Source organism: Jaculus jaculus, chromosome 3 (assembly GCF_020740685.1).
Source record: "Jaculus jaculus isolate mJacJac1 chromosome 3, mJacJac1.mat.Y.cur, whole genome shotgun sequence".
Taxonomy (NCBI): Eukaryota; Metazoa; Chordata; class Mammalia; order Rodentia; family Dipodidae; genus Jaculus; species Jaculus jaculus.
In genome coordinates, this window is record NC_059104.1 from 167,725,636 (window position 1) to 167,748,477 (window position 22,842).

Genomic DNA, 22,842 nt, shown 5'->3' on the forward strand with positions numbered 1-22,842 from the left:
TCAGTTTCTCAGTGTGTTGAAGAGAAGGTAGAAGAGGCTTTGGCCTAGATCGGGTCTCTAGGACTTTTTTCTACGCGTCCAGCAGCCAGGAGGGCTGAAAGCCAGAGCAGCTGGGCTCTGTGTTTGTCAGCAGAAGGCATGGCCTCTTAGCAGCCTGTCCCCCCCCCCTCCGAGAAGGACAGACAGACAGCAAGGTGTTGTGCTGGACGGTGTGGGTCTGACCCGTCCATCCTAGACTGAGCTGCCGGAGGTGCATGGGAAGGAAAAATTAGTCGGCAGCCAGCAAGCCTACGGGCCTCTCCAAGTCATGTCCAGTCCCCAGGCTGGGTCCTGTCCCAGGGCTGGTTTCAGGATCGCCCTGTGATTTCAAATTAGTGTCCTCATGGAAGGACTGTTCAAACGTGTCCCAACCCGTGTGCTGTGTGACCCGTGGGCCCCGTGAATGGGCCCAACACGTTTGTAGATGACAGTGCCATGTTGTAATTTCCCCAGGGCTGAGCAGCGACTTCCCTCTCTGGAAGTTTTCCAGGTAGTACTCCCTGTGTATCTCTCTCTCTTGGGGAGGGGGGTCCTCCTCATAGGTACAGCCCCAAGTTTTGGAGTATAGACTTTTTTTTTTTTTTTGAGGTAGGGTGATTCTAGCCCAGGCTGACCTGGAGTTCACTATGGAGTCTCAGGGTGGTCTCGAACTCACGGCAATCCTCCTACCTCTGCCTCCCGAGTGCTGGGATTAAAGGCGTGCGCCACCACCACGCCTTTAATGGATTTTATAGTCAGACCAACTGTTCCAGCTCACGAGCTCCATGACTTCGGCCAAGAGGCTTTACACTTGTTGGGCCTCAGCTTTTACATTTGGGAAGGCAGTGTATCTACCGTGCAGGATTGCTGTGGACCCAGGGGTACGGGCTTGATAAAGTCACTGTTTGTAGATGGACATGGTGGCTCACATGCCTCATTCCAGTACTCAGGAAGCAGAGGCAGAAGGATTGCTTCCACTTCAAGTCCAGCCGGTGACTAAAAAAAAAAAAAAAAAAAAAAGGCACTATTGTTATCTAAGTCTGGGAGTGGACCTCACCCAGCTCAGCTTCTGTGTTCGTATTCCTTCTCCGTGTCTTCCTGTCCCTCTCTCCCTTTCTCCCCCCACTCCTCCCTGCCTGTCCAGGACGGGTGCGCGGGCACACACGCTGGAGGGGGGCAGGAGATGGGGCAGCCCTGGGCCGGAAGAGAAACTCAGCGATGGCAAGAAAGGGAAGTGAGATTGCCCAGGGCCATGGGGTGGGGCCCTCCTCTTTGGCCCCTGGGCCAGGGCAGATTGCAGATTCTCTCGAGAGGAAGTGGGAGGGTTGGGGGGGGAAGAGACTCCGAGCAGGAAGCTGGGAGGCAGAGTAGAGGGAGGGCCCTTGGCATCGCAGCCCTGGGGCCTCCCCCCTGTAGCCCTTCGCCCTCCGTGCAGAGCCCAGAGTCTGGTTTGCTGCCAGGGAAGCCAGCCGGCCACTGTTTCACACACTCAGAAAACAACAGTCCTTCCTGGTTCCCAGAGCCGGGCAGGAGGGGGGCCCCCCCTGCACAGAGGTCTGGAGGTCTGGCGGACGGGCAGCAGAGGGAAGGAGGCCATCTCTTGCCAGCCTAGCCATGGAGAAGAAACAAGTGTGGGGCTGTGACCTGCCCCCAGCCGGGGCCTCTGACTCTCTGGAAGCTGGTTACATAAGTCAGCGAGACTTCCGTCCCTCGCTCGTGGGGCCCTGCAAGCCCGAGGCAGGTGCTGATCGGTTCAGAATTCCAGCCCAGCAGAGGCCCAACAAGTCAGTGGTGGTCTCGCTGTCCACGGCCCCCGTGAGGGAAGCTACTACGTGGGCTGCCTCAGTGCGGGGGTGGGGGGGCCCTGGGTCGCCTGTGAGCCCCGCCTCCTCCCTCTCCCTAGGGAATTAGTTGGGCTGCTAAGGGGAGAAGCTTCGTTAAGGGAAACAGGCGACTCTGCCTTGAGATCATTTGCCTACAAACTGCCCCCAGAGGGGGACTTGGCCTCTGCAGCCCGAAGAACAAATCATCAGCATTTTTCAGTTTGTTCCATTTCATTCCACAAACGTTTCTCCAGCGCTGGCTGGGGGGTGGCCAGACCCACATCTCTACTGCGGGCCTGTCCCCGAAGGTGGCCTGGCCCACCATAGTGGACATTGCAGGAGTAGTTCCGTTTCGTGTCCCCTTTAATCCTGGGCCCTTTCTCTGTGGCTGGGGTTCTGGCCTTCCTGGGACACTCATGAATCGACTTGCTGCCTCCTCCCGACAAAGAAATGTGAGGCATGGTTTATACCCTTTCCGCTAGGCCAGCCCACACCCACCAGGATGCGTTTGACACAAGAAGGTGAGGTTTGCAACACGGCCCTTCATCTGGGCCTGGACAGCCCCGTGTGTTAAGCACAGCCTCACACACAGTTTCATGGCCATCAGTAAGGAACATCTTGGGCATGCAGACTGCTTCAGGACCAAAAAAAAAAAAAAAAAAAAAAAAAACCACAGCAAAAATTTAATCTGGGCCTGGTGGCACATGCCTTTAATCCCAGCATGTGGGAGGCAGAGGTAGGAGGATGACTGTGAGTTCGAGGCCAGCCCAAGACTACATAGTGAATTCCAGGTCAGCCTGGGCTAGAGTGAGACCTTACCTTGAAAAATCAAAAAAACAAAGAAATCTAAAATGAAGCCAGATGTGGTGGTGCATTCCTGTAATCCCAGCACTTGGGAGACAGAGGCAGGAGGATCACTTCAAGTTTGAGGGGGGCCTGACCCTTGTAGAGAATGCCAGGCCAGCCAGGACAACACGGATTCAATGTCAGGGGACACTGGGCTTAGTAAAGTCACCATTGGAAACCAGGGCTGTCCAGGATCTACCCTGGTAGCAGGCAGGGGGATTCATAGCTTCCCTCTAGTCTTAGCAGATCTTTTTTTATTTTTTTGTTTCTTTGTTTTCTTTGAGGTAGGGTCTCACTCTAGCCCAGGCTGACCTGGAATTCACTATGGAGTCTCAGGTTGGCCTCGAACTCACGGCGATCCTCCTACCTCTGCCTCCCGAGTGCTGGGATTAAAGATGTGCGCCACCATGCCTGGCTGGGGTGTTGATTTTGTTGTCCCAAGGCAGTGGGGGGAAAAAAACTCAAGGCATTTAAAGCAAGGAGATTTTTTTTTTTTTTTGGCAACAGACTTTTTTTTCTTAATATCCTGAAGTGACAAAGATAATGACACACTGTAGTCAGGAGTTTGACACGATGCACACTGTTCTTCCTCACGTGTGGAGGGCTGCCTCTTGTACAGCAGCCGCTCAACAGACAGGCTTGAAACGAGCCAGCCATCTTGGATATTTACCATGTTGCAGTGAGCTGTGTAGCAGGAAGAATTTTCAGAGAACCACGGTGGGCCCCAGACTGCATGCCCTGTCAGACCATAGGCAGGCCTGGCTTCCTGTAGCCACAGCAGCTTCCACACGAGTGTAGGGCCGGGACAGGGGTGCCCTGAACTTCTTCCCTTTGGCAGCCGCTGGGATAGTCCCTCAGAACAGTGATACGCACAGGTCTTTTTGCCACAGGCTCCCTTCAGCCCTGCCTCTGGCCTGGTTCGGTATACTGGTCTTGCTGCACTTGCCGCATTGCTCCAAGTCATGCTCTTATTCCAAAACCTACACTTAGCCACGACTTTCCCGGTTACTCCATGTCTCCTACACAAGGTTTTCAGGTGACCCAGGAGGTCCTTTAGCACCTATCCCTATTCCAGCTGTTTCCACACAGTGGACACTGGTGTGTCCTCAGCACTCATTGACTTTTCACTCTTTTGTGCCTTTGTTAGAGTTGTGCTTTTTTTTGCCTGAAGTGTCCTTCCTCCTGATTGGTGGAACCTTCCTTATCGCTCTTATTTTTTTTTTTTAATTTGTTCATTTATTTATTTGACAGAGAGAGAATCAGAGAAAGAGAGTATGGGCATGTCAGGGCCTCTTTCCATTGGAAGTGAACTCCAGAAGCATGCACCGCTCTGTGTATCTGGCTTTATGTGGGTCCTGAGGAATTGAACCGTGGGCCGTCAGGCTTTGAGAGCAAGTACCTTTAACTGCTGAGCCATCCCTCCAGCCCTCCTTAAAAAAAAAAAATGTTGGGCATAGTGGCACATGTCTTTAATCCCAGCACTTGGGAGGCACAGGTTGAAGGATCGTTGTTAGTTTGAGGCCAGCCTGAGATTACATAGTGAATTCCAGGTCAGCCTGGACTATAGTGAGACCTTACCTCAAAACAAAACAGACAAACAAATAGTAAAATAAAAATAAAAAAAGATTTTTTTGGTTATTTTTATTTATTTATTTGAGAATGACAGAGAGAGAGAGAGAGAGAGAGAGAGAGAGAGAGAGAGAGAGAGAGAGAGGGAGAGGGAGAGAATGGGTACGCCAGGGCCTCCAGCCACTGCAAATGAACTCCTGATGCATGCGCCCCCTTGTGCATCTGGCTAACGTGGGTTCTGGGGAATCAAGCCTCAAACGCTTAACCATCAAGCCATCTCTCCAGCCTAAGTAAAATAAAATTTAAAAAAATGAGTTGGACGTGGTAGGATGATCCCCAAGAGTTCGAGGCCACCCTGAGAGTGAATTCCAGGTCAGCCTGGGCTACAGCAAAACCCTACCTCGAAAAACAAAATAAAAACCAAACAAAACAAAAAAGGAAACTAAGGACACCTTAGGGCTGGGGAGATGGCTCAGTGGTTGATGCAGTTGCTTTAAGAACCTCATGTATAGAAGGAAAAAGAAGAAAAAAAGAAGGAAAAAGAGACACTTCATGTAATTCAACCGAAGAGTTTCTTTGGGCACCTGTGCCAGGCATTGAGCTTCCCCTGGCTTTCCATGGCTCCCCCATGAAGAACGAATGCTCCCCTTCTGTGTTTCCCTAACATCTAGCAACCCTCCCTTGTGGCCGTTTGTGCTGGGTTTACTATACTCCTGATGGAGGACAGCCTGGTTGGGCCAGAGCTGGGGGAGAGTGAGTCAGGGAAGGATCTGGAGGAAGTGAGCCTGGGCTACTGACCCAAAGAATAAGCACCCTTTCCCTCTTCTCACTTCCTTCCTGGGCCTGGTGCTGAAAGAAAACAGATAGAACTGACTATAAAAGGGAAATGCAAAAAAAAATTAATAATAATAAATAAACACTTTTTTTTGAGGTAGGGTTTCACTCTAGCTCAGGCTGACCTGGAATTCACTCTGTAGTCTCAGGGTGGCCTGGAACTCACAGCGATCCTCCTGCATCTGCCTTCTGAGTGCTGGGATTGAAGGCGTGCACCACCATGCCCGGCTCTTTTTGTTGTTGTTGTTTTGTTTTGTTATTTTTTGTTTTCTGAGATAGGGTTTCACTCAAGTCCAGGCTGACCTAGAATTCACTCTGTAGTCTCAGGGTGGCCTTGAACTCACTACCTCTGCCTTCCAAAGTGCTGGGGTTAAAGGAGTGCGCCACCTTGCCTGGCGTAAGAAAATTAAAATTAAAAAATAAAAAGGGAAATGCATATGTTTTGAGGTTGGGGTTGGGCTCTCCTAGCCTGGAGATGGTGTGATTAGATCCCAGCCTCTCTCCCTTCCTTCCTTCCTTTTCCTACATGCTTCCTGATCACTGAGGACATGCAGACACAGGTATAAACTTGAGTCAGTGAGGGTGTGTTCGTATGTTGTCCTGTCTTCATGCTAGAACCTGTTCTTCTTATCTGTCTCATTGAGTTCAAGTCCTGGCTTGTCTCTTACAGCTCTGTGACTTTGGGCAGGCCGTGTCACCTCTTGGAGCCTTGGTTTCTTCTTCCAGGCTGACCTGGAATTCACTATGTAGTCTCAGGGTGGCCTCGAACTCACAGTGATCCTCCTACCTTTGCCTCCCGAGTGCTGGGATTAAAGGCGTGCGCCACCACGCCCAGCTGTCTTCTTTGTATCTAATGGAGTGATAATATCGTCCTCATAGGGTGATGTTGATCCTGTGGGTGAAAGGCTGAGAAAGTGTCTTTGACAAGTGGCTATTCATTGAGTGAGAGCTACTTTCAGGCCAGAAACTTCTTGAGGGCAGTGACCATGACCCAGACCAGGGATAAGAACATGGTGCCATCCCAGCTTTCCTGCGGTTGACTCACCTTTCACCTCAGGGAACCCCTCAGCTCATTCCTGGGCACATTGGGACTGTAGATCTCTTTCTGTACATTTTCCTCAAAGTCTTGTGGGTTGGGGGCTGGGGAGTCGGCTCACTGGGCGAGAGTGTTTGCTGTGCGCATGGTCATGCACTCCTGTCATCCCAGGGGGCTTGGTGACAGGAGGATTGCTGGAGCTTGCTGGTTAGCCGTTCTAGCTGAAAAAGGGCCAGCTCCACATTCAGTGAGACACCCTGGATTTCTCAAAGAAATCAGGGAGAAAGGTAATAGAGGGCACTTGACGTCCTCCTCTGATCTCCATGCGTGGACACCTACACACATGTGCGTGTCCCACACACACACACATATATAACACACACACACACACACACACACACACACACACACACACACACACACGGCTTATGGCTTTGTCCTTAATGGAGGTGGGGACTTGGACCAACAAGAGCAAGTACCAGGTGCTGGCTTGTGGGGGAGAAGGGCTCATGGGAGAAAGGAGATGGCAGAAATCTCTGGAAGGCCCAAGAGGCGGACAGCGGGAAATGGGCTGTGCTTGGCACCGGGTGGAGAAGGCACAAGGTCATGAGTTTGTGAGGCCGTTGGCTCTGAAACAGGCTTCTAAGGCCTATATGCTCATTTTTCTTTCTTTCTTTAAATCTTTTATTTTTGTTTGTTTATTAGAGAGAGAAAGAATATAGACACGCAAGAACCTTTTGCTACTAACTCCACATATGTGCCACTTTGTGCATCTGGCTTTATGTGGATATTGGAAAGTCAAACCCAGGATGATAGGCTTTGCAAGCAAGCTCCTTTAGCTGCTGAGCCATCTCCTTAGCCTTCTTCTTTCTTCCTTCTCTTCCTCCCTCCCTCCCTTCCTCTTTCTCTTCTTTCTTTTTAAAAATTATTATTATTTTGCTGTGTGTGTGTGTGTGCGTGTGTATGTGTGTGTGTTGTATGCACAGGCATGTGCCTTTGCAGCTCCCCTGGGTGGGCTGGAGTCACAGGCGCACATGGGCACGCCTGGCTGTTTTTTTTTTAAATTTTTTTTTTTTTAATTTGAGAGCGACAGACACAGAGAGAAAGACAGAGAGAGGGAGAGAAAGAGAATGGGCGCGCCAGGGCTTCCAGCCACTGCAAACGAACTCCAGATGTGTGCACCCCCTTGTGCATCTGGCTAATGTGGGACCTGGGAACTGAGCCTCGAACCGGGGTCCTTAGGCTTCACAGGCAAGCGCTTAACCGCTAAGCCATCTCTCTAGCCCATGCCTGGCTGTTTATGCAGGATCCGAATATTCCAAACGGAGTGGCCTTAACCCCGCATGCTTGCGCAGGGAGAGCACCTAACCATCGGGCCATCTCTCTAGCCCATGCGCTCTTTCTTAGACACCTCCCAACTGAAGACCCTGGTGATTTCTGCTGGGGTAGGAAGGCCTCTCAGGAGCCCTTGGCTGCTCTTTCGATCTGCATATCCGGAATCCTCTCACATTCTGCCCCGTGGTCTTCCAGCGTGTCTACTCCCTGCCTTCTGTCAGCCTCAGTCAGATCTGGACTTGGAGGTGGGATGGTGGGGCCACAGGTCCATTTTCAGAAAGCAAGCCAAGCCTCCTCAGTTTCCCCACCTGCCGCACAGGAATACAGCCTTTCCACCTAAGCGCCTGTGTCATAGCGCTTATAGAAAGCGCCTTGGGGTGTCTGGTACCTAGGAGTTGCATGGCGAATGTCACTCGTTGTCCCCTTTTGTGAAATGGGGCCCAAACAGCCAGCCCCTTCATACCTTCTGGAGCCAGCGGTCTGGGCTACCTGAGAGGCGGAGTTCTTAGGCCATCCAGGGTTGCACGTGCAGCTTGGCTGTCAGCCCACGCGTGGAAGGATCCTTTTGGGTGGTGGGTGTGATCCAGGACCACCAAGAAAACCACTGGTATTGTCTGCACGAGAAACAAACCCAACGCATTCAGCTGAGCTCTACGGCTTCGGAAGCTGTGGCAAGACACGGACAGACAGATGCAGACCGCTGCAGGGAGGGTTCCAGAAGAAGGAGTCACCACATCCTCAGAGCCTCATCTGTCTGTTGGGCTGGGGGCAGGGCCTTTGTGAAGGCGGGTTGTGCTCAGATCGCCTCTGGGCCCTTCCTCCAGTCCCGAGGCGGATTCACCTCAAAGCAAAGATGGTGGTGCACCCCAGCTTTGGGCCCTCCAGCCTCCAGGGGGCCTCGTCTTGAATCTCAGCACCGAGGGCTTTCCTGAAATGTGTTAAAGGAAGGGGTTTATCACACTCTTAATATGTTTCATGTCCGGACCCAAGTCTGGCCGGATCCCTGCTCTGGCCGAGCAGGGTGGCCCTTGTGGTGGCCAGTGGTTGCTACGTCCTTGCATGTCCTCGGGAAGCTCTCATCCCACACTGTGGACCTACTTGTCCCGAAAGGTGTCTGGGGAGGAGCCCCTGTTTGCTGTGCAAATGGAGGATAGGAAAGTGTGCCAAATGGAGGCGATCCCTACCTAGAAAGGCTGAGCTTATGAACCGAAGGAGAGAGAGGGCAGACCTGGCTTGTCTTTCCTGAGTGCTTTGGAATTTGGGTGGAGGGATGGTGAGGGCTCTCTTCTGTGTCTGTCTCTCCATCTGCTCTGGGCCATTTCTGGTGCCTGCTGCCAGGGTACAGGCTGTCTGTGGGTGGGTAGGTGCGTGGGATCAGATGAGCTAGGAGGGTGAAAGGGTCTGTAAACCGTGGTCATGTAGCTTCCCTGGGAAGGAGCTGTTGGAACGTGAATGAGGCTTTCCGTGGGAGTCGGGGAAGGGGAGGGTAGTGTGGCAGCAGTAACTCGCCACCTATCTTTGCCCAGTGCCAGGGTGCCCTTCAGGATTCAGGGAAGGGAGGCCCTTAGGTTGGTGATGGGGTGGGGACTGCGAGGCAGGGAAAGAGGCCTGGTTGTCAGTCTGGGTTTCCAATCCCATCTCCCCTGCTGGCTCTGCCTGTGACTTGTGAGACACCACGAATCTTTCTGAACCCCGGTTTTCTCATCTTGAAAGTGAGGCAGTGATAGCACCCCCGTAGGGCTGTGGTAAGGCTCCAGTGAGATAACGCAGGGCTTTAAACAGGTGCTGGGCACACAGCAAGTGCTCAATAAGCGCTGATTATGTCTGTCACCCACCCATGGTCCTTATCAGCCTTTCTGCTTGTATTTTGCCCATCTGTCTTTACTCTCACCCCATCCCCGCATTAGATCTGGGCTGGCTGAGTTTTGTTCACCCACAGTGACCTTCCTCAGTCCCTATGTAGTGCCTTGGTGACACACCTTGAACTGGTTGGCAAGAAGCTATACTGAACCGGTCGGTCGTAGGTGGCACGCACCTTTTAATTCCATCACTCAGCACGAGGCCGAGGTAGGAGGATCACTGAGTTTGAGGCCAGCCTGGGACTACAGAGTGAATTCCAGGTCAGCCTGAGCCAGCGTGAGACCCTACCTCAAATAGCAAACCAAAATGCTGTACTGGCCCTCAGGGAAAAGCATTCAGTTTGAGCTGGAGGCTCTCCTACTGCACGCCTCCTGTGTGTGTCTGCCACAGGGCTACTGTGTGGTTTCTTCCCTGCAGACGCCAGTAGCCACTGTGACTGTTGCCACCCTGACAGGCCCTGTAATCAAATCACTCACTGCAGGGTGAGCGACTGACATTTGCTTCTCCCCATTGGAATGCAAACACCACAGGAGTCCCGTCACCAGCGCCCAGCACCAGAGGCCCACGCTGAGCTCATTGAAGCCTTTGTTTTCCTTCCCTGAAGTCAGGCCTGTTGTCTTTCCTAGCTCAGCCATTTCTTAGGTGAGGCAGTCTGCCTCTTTCCAGAATGGGGAACCAGCTAAGACCAGGGCTCTGCTGGGCTTAGAAGGAGGTAATACTGGTAGTCAGCTGCCATTTTCAGATGATCTCCACGGGGCCCTTCCATTCTGATCTGTGTTCTGCCTGCCTGGGACGAGGAAGGGACTGAGGATGGGACATTCCATTCCTAGCAGACCTTCCCTGGTGGCCTCACAATAGGTTTAGAGCTCTGTGCAAACTGTTTATGTTTCTACGACGCAGTTTTATTGCCCAGCCCAACCTTCTGCAATTAATTATGAGCCAAGCAAATAACTTGTCTCTAGGAGGCTGGGCTTGGCATAAACATTTACATATAGCCAGGGCCAACCCAAGGGCTGGGCTCTTCCCTCTGCCCTTGGGAACTGAGAGGTGGTGGGGGATTACAGGGTGGGACAGGGTGAGGTGGGCCCAATTTCTTTTGAGCCCTTGTGGTGCCCCCTTGTGTTTGCTCTCTCATTCTTCCAAATTATCCCAGGATAGGGTCTTTGCAAAGGGAGATTCAGTGGAGTCAAGCAATTGGTCCGATGCTGCATAGTTTGCAGAGGTGGCTGGGAAGTTGACACGAAGTGATTCACTCGTTTGTTCATTCCTTCACGTATTTGTCGGGCTCCCGTCACCGGGAAGGGAAGGGAAGGAGGAATGGGATCTGAGAAGGCTGGCATTGTGACTGTCCCTATACAGAAACTTTTCTAAGGCAAGGATCTCTAGGCCCTATTCTATCTTACACAGAGATGGCTTGGAAGGAAGTAGTGTTGGATAGGAAGAGCTTTGTAAGGTCAACCTGATGTCAGATCTGGAATTCTGGACAGGTTGAATCTTTATGCTTGGGACTAGAAGGGTTTTAGACGTGAGATCTTGTAATATTTGCATATACGTAATGAGATCATCTCGTTATGGAGAGAGGACCCAAGTGTGAACATGAAATTCACTTGTTTCCTATTCACTTCATATCCATAGCCTGAAGGTAATTTTATACGTGTTTTTGTGTGCATGTGGTGGGGGCCGTGAGCCTTAGTGTCAGGCAAATGCTCTGACACTAAGCTACGTCCCTTGTTTGTTTCATAAACACTTTTAGTACATCTGTAATTTTAAAAACTATTTATTTTATTTAAAAATATATTTTTTAATTTTTTGTTTATTAATTAATTTATTTGAGAGCTCCAGACAGAAAGAGAAAGAGGCAGAGAGAGAGAGAGAGAGAGAATGGGCACTCCAGGGCATCCAGCCACTGCAAACGAAGTCCAGATGCATGCGCCCCTTGTGCATGTGGCTAACATGGGTCCTGGAGAATCAAGCTTTGAACTGGGGTCCTTATGCTTCACAGGCAAGTGCTTAACCACTAAGCCATGTCTCTAGCCCTTAAAAAAAAAACATTAAAAAAAATTTTTTTAAATTTATTTATTTAAGAGTGACAGACACAGAGAGAAAGACAGAGAGAGAATGAGAATGGGTGCGCCAGGGCTTCCAGCCTCTGCAAATGAACTCCAGATACGTGCGCCCCCTTGTGCATCTGGCTAACGTGGGACCTGGGGAACCGAGCCTCGAACCGGGGTCCTTAGGCTTCATAGGCAAGTGCTTAACCGCTAAGCCATCTCTCCAGTCCCTAAAAAAATATTTTTAATGAAACTTTCTCATTTTTTTTTTTTTAATTTGAGAGCAACAGACACAGAGAGAAAGAGGCAGAGAGAGAGAGAGAGAATGGGTGCACCAGGGCCTCCAGCCACTGCAAACGAACTCCAGATGCATGTGCCACCTTGTGCATCTGGCTTACGTGGGTCCTGGGGAATATGAGCCCCAAACCAGGGTCCTTAGGCTTCACAGGCAAGCACTTAACCACTAAGCCATTTCTCCAGCCCTATTTTTAAAATATTTTTCATTTATTTGTAAGCAGACAGAAGAGAGAGATAGACAGAAAGAATAGGCACGCCAGGGCCTCCAGCCACAGCAAACGAACTTCAGATGCATGTGCTACCTTGTGCATCTGGCTTTTTACGTGGGTCCTGGTGAATCGAACCTGGGTTGTTAGACTTTGCAGGCAAACGCCTTTAATGCCGAGTATTCTCTCCAGCCCCCAAACTGTTTATTTATGTTTGTGTGTGTGTACGTGTGTGTGTGTGTGTGTGTGTGTGTGTGCGCATGCGATGTTAGGGCCTCTTAACACTGCAAACAAACACCAGATACTTGTGCTACTTTCTGCATCTGGCTTATGTGGGAAGCTTGGGATTGAACCTGGAACCTGGGCTGGCAGGCTTTGCAAATAAGCACCTTTGGCTCTGAGCCTTCATCCCAGCCCTGCACCTGTGGTTTGGCCGTGACCCATTACATGAGGTTAAGTGTGTAATTTTCTATTTGTGGTGTCTTGTTGACATAAAAAAAGTTTCAGGAACCTTTTGCTTTTTGGAACATTTTGGATTTTCAGATGAGGAATTTTTTTTTAGAGCAAGAGAGAGAGCGAGAGAGAGAGAGAGAGAATTGGCAGACCCTACTTCAAAAGACAAAAGAAAATCTATTTATTTATTTATATGTGTGTGCGCCAGGGCTTCTTGCTGCAGTTAATGAACACCAGACACAATACACTGCCTTTTGTGTCTGGCTTTACATGGGTATTGGGGAATTGAACCCAGGCTGGTGGGCTTTTCAAGCAAGATTTTTTAAAATTTTATTTATTTATTTTTTATGAGGTAAGGTCTCACTCTAGCCAAGGTTGACCTGAAATTTACTATGTAGTTTCAGGGTGGCTCTGTCTCACCGCGATCCTCCTACCTCTGCGTCCTGAGCACTGAGATTAAAGGTGTATGCCATCACGCCCAGCTTTCAAGCAAGATTTTTTTTTTTTTTTTTTGGTTTTTTGAGGTAGGGTCTCACTCTAGCCCATGCTGACCTGGAATTCACTATGGAGTCTCAGGGTGGCCTCAAACTCACAGCGATCCTCCTACCTCTGCCTCCCAAGTGCTGGGATTAAAGGCGTGCGCCACCACACCCAGCTCAAGACTTTTTTAAAAAAATATTTTATTTTTATTTATTTGAAGAGAAATAGGGAGAGAGGGAGAGGGAGGGGGAGAGAGAGAGAGGGAGAGAGAGGGGATGGGCGTACTAGGTCCTCCAGCCACTGCAAACAAACTCCAGACTCATGTGCCCCCTTGTGCATCTGGCTAACGTGGATCCTGGGGAATCGAACCTGGGTCCTTTGGCTTTACAGGCAAACACCTTAAATGCTAAGACATCCCTCCAGCCCTCAAGCAAGAATTTTAACTGCTCAGCCATTTTCCCAGCCCCACGGATACTTTTCAAAAATATTTTTATTTATTTGAGACAGAAAGAAGCAAGAAAAGAGGCGGGCAGAGAAAGAAAGAGAGGGGGGAGAGAATGGGCCCATCAGCCATCCTGCCATGCTAAATGAACTCTAGATGCATGCATCACTTTGTGCATCTGGTTTTATGTGGGTACTGGGGAATTGAACCAGGGCCCTCAGGCTTTGCAAGCAAGTGCCTTTATCCACTGAGCAAATTCCTCTAGCCCAGATTAGGGATACTTCACTTATATCCTTGAACCCTGCTTTTGGGTCAAGATAGCACAGAGGAAGTGTGGGTTGATGTCACATGGCAGGAAGGGATAGTGGGGACTTCTGGGGGAAAAAAAGCTTTTTCTGGTATTTGTCTATCTACCTATCTATTATCTGTCTGTCTGTCTTGAGGTAGGGTCTCATTCTGCATCTAGGTTGGCCTGGAACACATGGAGGATCCTGTCTCGGCCTCTCAGTTGCTGGGACATGTGCGGGCGGTCATACCCAGCATGTAGGGCATTTATGTCAGAGAGGTTATCACCGATTGGCACATGACCCCTGTGCCCCTCCAGCTAGCTCCTGGTGCAGTCACCCTGCTCACCAGCCTTGCTAAGTGGTTCTCTGGAGCCATCTGCTGGGAGGAAAATAAACCTGGGGAGGAAAGACTTTGGGCCCTGCTGCATGCTCTCACCCTAAGATGTGGGGTGCCCGGTCCCAGGCCCACCTGCAAGACCCTGATTGGACAGGAGCCTGTCCCGCAGGGCGGGGCTGCCATCCCTCAGGCCTCTGTGGCTTCAGACTGTCGTGGAGTCTGGGCTCAGCTTGGACCGTCCGCACCAAGTTGTCAGCACCCTGCTGGGAGCCTGATGGACATCAGAGGAGGCCCAAGAAAGACGGGGTGCCTGTAGTGAGAGAAAGCTGGCAGGGCACGTTATTAGGAAGTGCGTCTGGCTGGGACAACAGCAGGCGGCCTGGTCCATGTTACCGCCCCTGTACCACAAATGACCTTTAGTGCTGTCCTCTGGGGCTGAGAACAGAACAATGGTCCCCGTTCATAGTTGGGGGTGAGGTAACAGGCAGCTTCTGACAAGTGGCCCAAGTGTTCATCAAAGAGGCGTGGATGAACAAATTGCGGTATGTCCATGCCATGGAATGTTATTCAACTGGAAAAGAAATTAAGTAGGTTCCACGGTATAATGGGGGAACACTTTGGACTCTGAAAAAGAAATTAAATGCTGACTCATGCTATGAAGTGGGTGATTCATGAAAACATTGGGCTGAGAGGAGTCCGACACAAAAGGTTACCCACTGTAGAGATGACTTGTGTGAACCATCTAGAATAGCTGGCTCCTTAGAGAGAGGAAATAGGCACGGGTTGGTTACCAGAGGTTGGGGGCAGAGAGACTGGGGAGAGGTAGAGGAGGGGAGTTTCTTTGGAGTGATGGTTATGTGCTGGAGCCACATGATGATGGTGTAAGTGCTGCTGAGTTTTTCTGTTTATACCAACCCTTGCTTTTTATTGCTTCTTTATAACCCTTTGCTGTTCTTATGGGTACCATACTACTGGGGTTTGTTTGTTTGTTTTGGTTTTTCGAGGTAGGATCTCACTCTAGCCTAGGCTGACCTGGAATTCACTCTGTAGTCTCAGGGTGGCCTTGAACTCATGGTGATTCTCCTACCTCTGTCTCAGGAGTGCTGGGATTAAAGGCATGCACCACCACACCCGGATCAACCAACCCATCTCTTAAAGGCTCATTGCCTCTGAGGTCACCACACTAGGGACCAGCCTTCCAATACATGAACCTTAGGGGGACACAATCAAGTCATACCCAAGCCATAGCAGCTTGGGAGCAAGATGGTCAGGATTCAAAGCTATTTATTCTTTGTTTTAGTTTCCCTGTGTACAAACTGGGAATAATAAAGTTTTAAAAACTATTTCATTTATTTATTTATTTGAGAGAGAGACAGAGAGAGAGAGAGGGAGAGAATGGGCACACCAGGGCCTCTAACCACTGCAAACAAACTCCAGATGCGTGCATCTGGCTTACTAGGTACCAGGGTATTGAACTTGGGTCCTTAGGCTTCGCAGGCAAGTGCCTTAACCACTAAGCCATCTCTGCAGCTCTTATTATGGAAATTTTAATCTTTTATCCTGGGAATCTTAAAGCTTTCATGAGGATTAGATGAGTTAATATTTGGAAAGCACACTACAAGAACGCCAGGTTAGCTGCTGTTGTCCTCACTCATTCACAATTTTTTAATTTATTTGTTCATTTATTGTGCACCCACAGGGAGCCAGGGCCTGGGTGGGATTCTGGGTACACAGCTGTGCACGTGACTCAGTGCCTACTCTTGGGAGCACCTCACAGCCTGCTGAAGGACGCCCCCCCCCACCCCCTCGCAGCTTCAGCTGCTAATGAAAAGCCTTTGTCATTGTTTGCGTCTGCAGAGCTGTCTGAGGCAGTGTCTCCCTTGGGACTCTGCAGGGTTCCTTCATGGATTTGAAGCCTCCAAGTCTGGTGCATTAGGCTTGAAGAGGTCTGAGGCATACCACCCCCCACCTTGATTTCCATATATGACATGGACAGATCAGGCTGGCTCAGCTCCTAAGTTCATCTCAGCCTTTTTCTTTTGGCTTTTTTGAGGTAGGGTCTCACTCTAGCTCAGGCTGTCCTGGAATTCACTATGTAGTCTCAGGGTGGCCTCGAACTCACGGTGATTCTCCTGATTCTCCTACCTCTGCCTCCCGAGTGCTGGGATTAAAGAAAGGCGTGTGCCACCATGCCCGGCTCAGCCTTTTTTATTTTTATTTTTATGTATTTATTAAAGACAGAGAGAGGGAGGAAGAGAGGGAGGGAGGGAGGAACAGAGAGAGAGGGGAGGGGAGAAAGAATGGACGAGCCAGGGCGTCCAATCACTGCAAACAAACTCTAGATGCATGTGCCACCTTGTACATCTGGCTTATATGGGACCTGGAGAATTGAACCTGAGTCCTTAGGTTTCATAGGCAAGTGCTTTAACTGCTAAGCCATCTTCCCAGCCCCAGCCCCATCTCAGCTTTTATTTTTTGATACAGTATCTCACTCTAGCCAGGCTGACCTGAACTTCACTATGTAGTCTCAGGGTGGCCTTGAATTTATGGCAATCCTCCTACCTCTGCCTCCTGAGTGCTGGGATTAAAGGCATGCACCACCACGCCCTGGCTTCTCAGCCTTTTTTGATCCCTAGACCTCAGAACCCCACAGGCACAGGCCTGAGGCTTTTGATGCAGTTGTGAGCATTGACAGCGTCAGACCAGAGCATGTTGGGCTGTGGGCTGGAGGGCCACAGGGCCTCTGAAGGTTCTGCGGACCCTACCGGCCCTGAGGAGTGCCTAAGAGTGCGGAGGAAGGTAATAGCAAGCCTGGTGGGGAAGTGCTCTGGTGGCTTCTGCCATCTCCTGTCCTTGGGGGGGGAGGAGCGCACATTAGCCTGTGTTGGGATGAGCCTTGAACCCATGCCTGCTGAGGGTTCATTGATAAGAAGTGGACGATCTTTGGTGGGCGGCATTCTGGTGGTCAGGGTGGGAATTGGGATGGGCAGTGGGGGTTTCTGTCCACCTGGTGTGCAGCCTTGAAGGACAGGGTAGGACTCAACCTCCTTTGGGCAAAGCCGTGCCTGTATTGGCTTGCTTAAGTTCCCTCTTCGTCCCAGAATCATTCAAGCTCAGAGTGACCTCGGTTCTGGAGAGAAGCTTCTCATGCTATCTGCTGCCCCTCCCTGTTCTGTCACCCCTCCATGTTTCTGTGTTTGAACCTCACGGCCATCCTCAAGCATTGTCCGTTCAACTCCCCCAGTGGTGACAGTTGACACTCCTAGCTAAGTCTGTACCCTGTACTCCTGACCCAGGACTGCTGAACAAGCCCCTAATGCTTCCCCATTTTCCCTCCCACTTCCAGCTCCACCCATCCTTTCCCGTGTGCTCCTGTGGCTTCCTTCCAGGTTGCTGGTCCCCGAGGCTGTCCCTGGCAGAGAGGCTCAGAACTGTTCTAAAGAGGTGCTTACTTTCTGTGTGCTGCTCCTAAAAGTTTACTCACGGTGTGCATGGTGACACACGCCTGTGATCCCAGCACTTGGGAGGTGGAGGCAGAAGGATCAGGAGTTCAAGGCCAGCCTCTGCTACATGCGATGTTGTCTTTAAATAAATAAAGCTGGTTATGATTGCACAGGCCTGTAATCCCAGCACATGGGAGCAGAGGCAGAGGATTACCACAGATTGGAGGCCATCCTGTCTCAAAATTTAAAAAAAAAAAAAAAAAAAAAAAAAGCTGGGCATGGTGGCATATACCTTTAATCCCAGCATTCGGGGCGGGGATGGGGCAGAAGTAGGAGAATTACTGTGAGTTCAAGGCCACCCTGAGACTACATAGTGAATTCCAGGTCAGCCTGGGCTAGAGTGAATCCATACCTTGAAAACAAACAAACAAAAACCAAGTATAGGGCTGGGAATCTGAACAATTTACAGTGGCTGCAGCACTGAGGAACACGAATGACCCTCCCCCAGCTACTGTTAACTGTCAGGAGCTTCTCTGGGAGGAGGGAGGGCCCCACGCATCATGGAGTGTTGTTGAGTTCAGGAAACCACAGCTGTTGTGAGTTCATGAGTGTAATGATCTGATCAGGTTGTGTCAAGAACGTAACGTTCCATAACCACTCCTTCCTATTCTCCAGCTCTTACATTCTTTCCTTCTCTTCTTCCCCACAATGTTCTCTGAAGCCTTGGAAGGGGTGATAGAGATGTCTCACTGTTTTTTTTTTAATATTTTATTTGGGCTGGAGAGGTGACTTAGTGGTTAAGCGTGTGCCTGTAAAGCCTAAGGACCGCAGTTCAAGGCTCGATTCCCCAAGACCCACGGAAGCCAGATACACAAGGGGGCACATGCATCTGGAGTTTATTTGCAGTGGCTGCAGTATCTGCCTCTTTCTCTCTCTCTCTCTCTCTGTTGCTCTCAAATAAATAAAATAAATATTTTATTTTATTTATTGGAGAGAGAGAGAGAAATAGAGATAGAGAGAGAGAATGGGTGTGCCAGGGCCTGTAGCCACTGCAAATGAACTCGAGAAGCATGTGCCACCTTGTGCATCTGACTTACGTGGGTACTGGGGAATCGAACCTGGGTTCTTAGGCTTCACAGGCAAATGCCTTAACCGCTGAGCCATCTCTCCAACCCTGAGTACACTATAAATAGCTCTCTGCACTTTCACCAGCCATTTGTCTCTGCATTAACTTCTGCCCATTGCACAAAGAAACTTCTGTGGTTGAGGCTAAAAGCAGTACTAATCTATGGGTCGGTATAAACATACATATTTAAAAGGCATATTTTTGTCTGTCTGTGTGTATGGTACGCAGGTGTGTATGCATAGTGTGAGGGCACATTGTGCAGGTGTGCCCATGTGTGTGGAGGCCAGAGGGTAACCTCAGGTCATATCCTCAGGAATGCTGTCCAGAGACAAGCTCTCTCATTGGCTTGGAGCTCACTAATTAGGTTTGAGTAGCTAGCCAGTGAGCTCTGGGGATCTTCCCCTCACTGCCTACCTAGTGCTGGAATTACAGGCATGTGCCACCTTGCCCGGGCGTGGGTATTAAGACTGAACGTCAGGTCCTCATGCTCACGAGGCAAGTACTTTACCCATCTGAGCCATTTCCCAAGTCCCCTGTTTATATCTTGCTCTATGACCGATCACTCCCTCAAACCGAGTAGCTCAAAACAACACCATTTATCTCATGATCGCACCCAGTTTCAGAGGGTCAGGAATTTGGGGGAGGACTGAGCTGTGTACTTCTGGTGTCTCTTGGTTGCAGATGAAGAAGGGGCTGGCGCAGGCAGCTGCTTGGCATACCTGTGGCTAGTGTGACTGCAGCCAGCTCCTCTTCCCACTGCCGCCTCCCTAATCCGCGCCTTCATTTCTTACCTGGGTGAATAACTCCAGCCTTAAGCACAGCTCTCTCTGGCTTGGTGTCGTTCCCAAGGTATTTCCCCCCCCCCCCAATTTTTTTCCTTTTCTTGTTCTGGGGGGTCTTTTTGGTTTTTCGAGGTAGGGTCTTGCTCCAGCCCAGGCTGACCTGGAATTCACTATGGAGTCTCAGGGTGGCCTCGAACTCACAGCAATCCTCCTACCTCTGCCTCCCGAGTGCTGGGATTAAAGGCGTGCGCCACCACGCCCGGCTTACTACCACTGAACTTTATCCCCAGCTCTTGTTTTTATCCAGATAGGAACTCCCTATGTATGCTAGACTGACCCTAGACTCCAGATCCTTCTTTCTCACCTCTCAATGACTAGGATTAGAGGTGTGCACCACCATGCTCAATTCTGAGTTTATTACACATGTAAAGTTGTTCTTTGTTGTTGTTGTTGAGGTAAGGTCTCACTCTAGCTCAGGCTGACACCTGGAATTCACTCTGTAGTCTCAGGGTGGACTTGAACTCACGGCGATCCTCCTACCTCTGCCTCCCGAGTGCTGGGATTAAAGGCGTGCGCCACCACACCTGGCTGGAGAATACAGCAATTTTGGGGAAGCCTTCTCTAACTCCTCAGGCTGGCTGGTCACCATCTTGGGCTCTCGGAGTGGTACTCTGGTGCATTTATACTGAGCCGCCTGCACTCCATGGTTGGAAGCCAGTCTTGCAGGAGTGTTGCGCTCCCACTTGTAGGAGAGACACTGTGGTCTCTTCCCATAATGCTCTGTGCCACTGTATACCTGGAGTTGTGCACCACGGAGCCTTGCCGTCTTCTCAGCAGAAGGGGTGTTTCCTATAGGCAGTGGTTATCCCACAAATCTGCCCTGGTCACCATAAGTCTGTTGGCGCATAATAGGCACTCCTTGATTTTTTTTTGTTTTATTTTTATTTATTTATTTATTTGAAAGTGATAGACAGAGAAAGAGGGAGGGAGGGAGAGAGAGAGAGAGAGCGAGAGAGAGAGAATGGGCACTCCAGGGCCTCCAGCCATGGCAAATGAACTCCAGATGTGTGCGCCCCCTTGTGCATCTGGCTAACGTGGGTCCTGGGGCATTGAGCCTTGAACCAGGGTCCTTAGGCTTCACAGGCAAGCAACCGCTTAACCGCTAAGCCATCTCTCCAGCCCTACTCCTTGATTTTTAAAAAAAATATTTTTGTACTTATTTGAGAAATAGAGAGAGAGAAAAAGAATGGGCATGCCAGGGCATCCAGTTACCACAAACAAACCCCACACACATGCACCCCCTTGTGCATCTAGCTTATGTGGATACTGGGGGATCGAACCTGGGTCCTTAGGCTTTACAGGCAAGTGCCTTAGCTGATAAGCCATCTCTGCAGCCCAACTCTTAACAATTTGCTTGCTCCAGTCTCTCAAGTGGTTTTTTGTTTTGTTTTGTTTTGTTTTGTGTTTTTCATGGTAGGGTCTTACTCTAGCTCAGGCTGACCTGGAATTCACTATGTAGTCTCAGGGTGGCCTCGAACTCATGGAGATCCTCCTACCCCTGCCTCCCAAATGCTGGGATTAAACGCGTGTGCTACCACGCCTGGCGTAATTTTTTGTTGTTGTTTTTTGAGATAGGGTCTCACTCTAGCCTAGGCTGACCTGGAATTCACTGTGTAGTCTCAGGGTGGCCTTGAACTCACAGTGGTCCTCCTACCTCTGCCTCCCAAGTGCTGGGATTAAAGGTGTGCGTGCTCAGCAGGTGCATGTTTTTGTTGAATATCATCGATAATATTAACACCTGTTACTAGGTAACAGAGCTGTCACGCGCATTTTACAGATGAGGATTCAGGTCCTGTGAGGGAGATTCCTCCGGTGAGGGGAGGTTTCAGCAGGGCAGCCTGCTTCCTGACAGTGAAACAGTGAATGACAAGGGTACCTCCATCGCGGCCGTTTCAAGCAACTCAGGTGAGGGTCCTGAAGCAGCCCAGACCAAACCACCCTACTTACTGGTTTCTTCCTCCTTGGAGTCCTGTTTTTACCTTGCGCCTCTGCGGAAAGGAAGGAAAGGGGCCATGGCGAACCCGAAAGGTCAAGGGTCTGGCCATGTCACGGAGCCAGCCCCAGAACGGCATGCCACGAAACCTCTCAGGCCCCAACAGTGAGTGCGTGTGTTTCTGTGCGTGTGCGTGAGCCCAGAGCTGCCTCTCAACCAGCATCCCCTCCTTCGGGCTCCTTGGCTTTCCAGTAAACTCTGGGCATTTCCCAAAGGCTAGGCCTCCATTCCCCTTCCACATCAGAATCAGTTTTTCTCCACAAATGTTTTTTTTTTTCCTTTTTTTCTTTTTTGAGGTAGGGTCTCGCTCTAGCCTAGGCTGACTTGGAATTCACTATGTAGTCTCAGGGGTGGCCTTGAACTCACAGCAGTCCTCCAACCTCTGCCCCCAGAGTGCTGGGATTAAAGGTGTGCACCACCATGCCTGGTGACATTTTTTTTTTTTTTTAATTTGTGCTAATTGCTATGTTGGAGCTCAGCTCAGAGGCCAGGTCTGGGGGCTTTGGGATGTGTTGGGGTACCTGAGTGGGGTCTTGAATAGGCGTTGCTAGGCCAATCTCATCTGCCCACCCTCCAGTCCCCCAAACTTCCAGAGGCTCCAGCTCAGGGCCAGCATTCATTCCTGGCTTCTGAAGCCCCAGCCTCATTCTCCGTCTCCTTCCTTGCAGGTCTCAGTCTGCTGAGGCCGGGGATTCTGTTTTGATCAGAAGGAGGCGAGGTGGCGGAGGAGTTTGCGTGTCTGGCTCTTTTCCTCCCCCTCATTCCTCCTCCCTTCCTCCCGATGCCGTTCAAGATGTTTCCTCTGCCAGCCTGGCTCCACTCCAGCCTGTCCCTGCCTTGGGCAGGCAGCGGAGATTCTGGGGTTTCTGTGGGCTGTGGTTTTCCAGAGCAGCCCTTCATGCCTTCTGCCTCACTGAGGGGGTCTGTGGGACAAGTCCCTCAAGGTGGAGCCTGACACCTCCTTTCTCCCACCTTGACACGAGAGCCAAACCTCCTGGGAGAGGAGTCTGTAGGCCATTCCGGGAGGGCTGGCTCCTGCTCTGTTCAGACTTTGGGTGCATCCACACTCCCTCAGGGCCTCTGTTTTCTTGGGGATTCTTAGCCAAGGGGCACATAGTAGCCTTGTCCTCATTTGCATTTGGTGATAGACTGGGTCTGCCTTGGTGGGGCATTTCCACCCAAACCTGAGGATTATGGGATGCCTGTCCCCAACTTCCCGAGTGGCTTGGAATGTAGGATTGAGTGAGTTCAAGTCGCCCTCTGAGGTCCCATCACTACCTGGAGGCCTCACTGGCTCCTTCTGGCAGAGTCCCTAAGGATGATGCTCCACAGAGCCCAGATGCAGCTTTATAGCCCTAGCATCTTGTGCTTGGGAAATATTGGTGGGCACGAATGGCTTCGAGGAGCCAGAGATGCAGCCAGGGGAGCATGATCACTGCTGAGGCAGACAGGGAGCACTTTACGGGAGGAGGTAGAGCTGACCTGGGTTTTGAAGGCTGAATAAGAGTTGGGCAGATAAGCAATAAGCAGGGTGGGAGGGGCCTTCCATGCAGGCAGAAGAGCC

At 50.6% G+C, this 22,842-nt stretch overlaps 1 protein-coding gene across 1 annotated transcript in view; it reads left to right on the forward strand.

Moving 5' to 3' along the window:
• The window catches only part of Arrb1 (arrestin beta 1), an 88,584-nt gene that overhangs the window by 9,746 nt on the left and 55,996 nt on the right, over positions 1-22,842 (forward strand). The window lies entirely within an intron of this gene.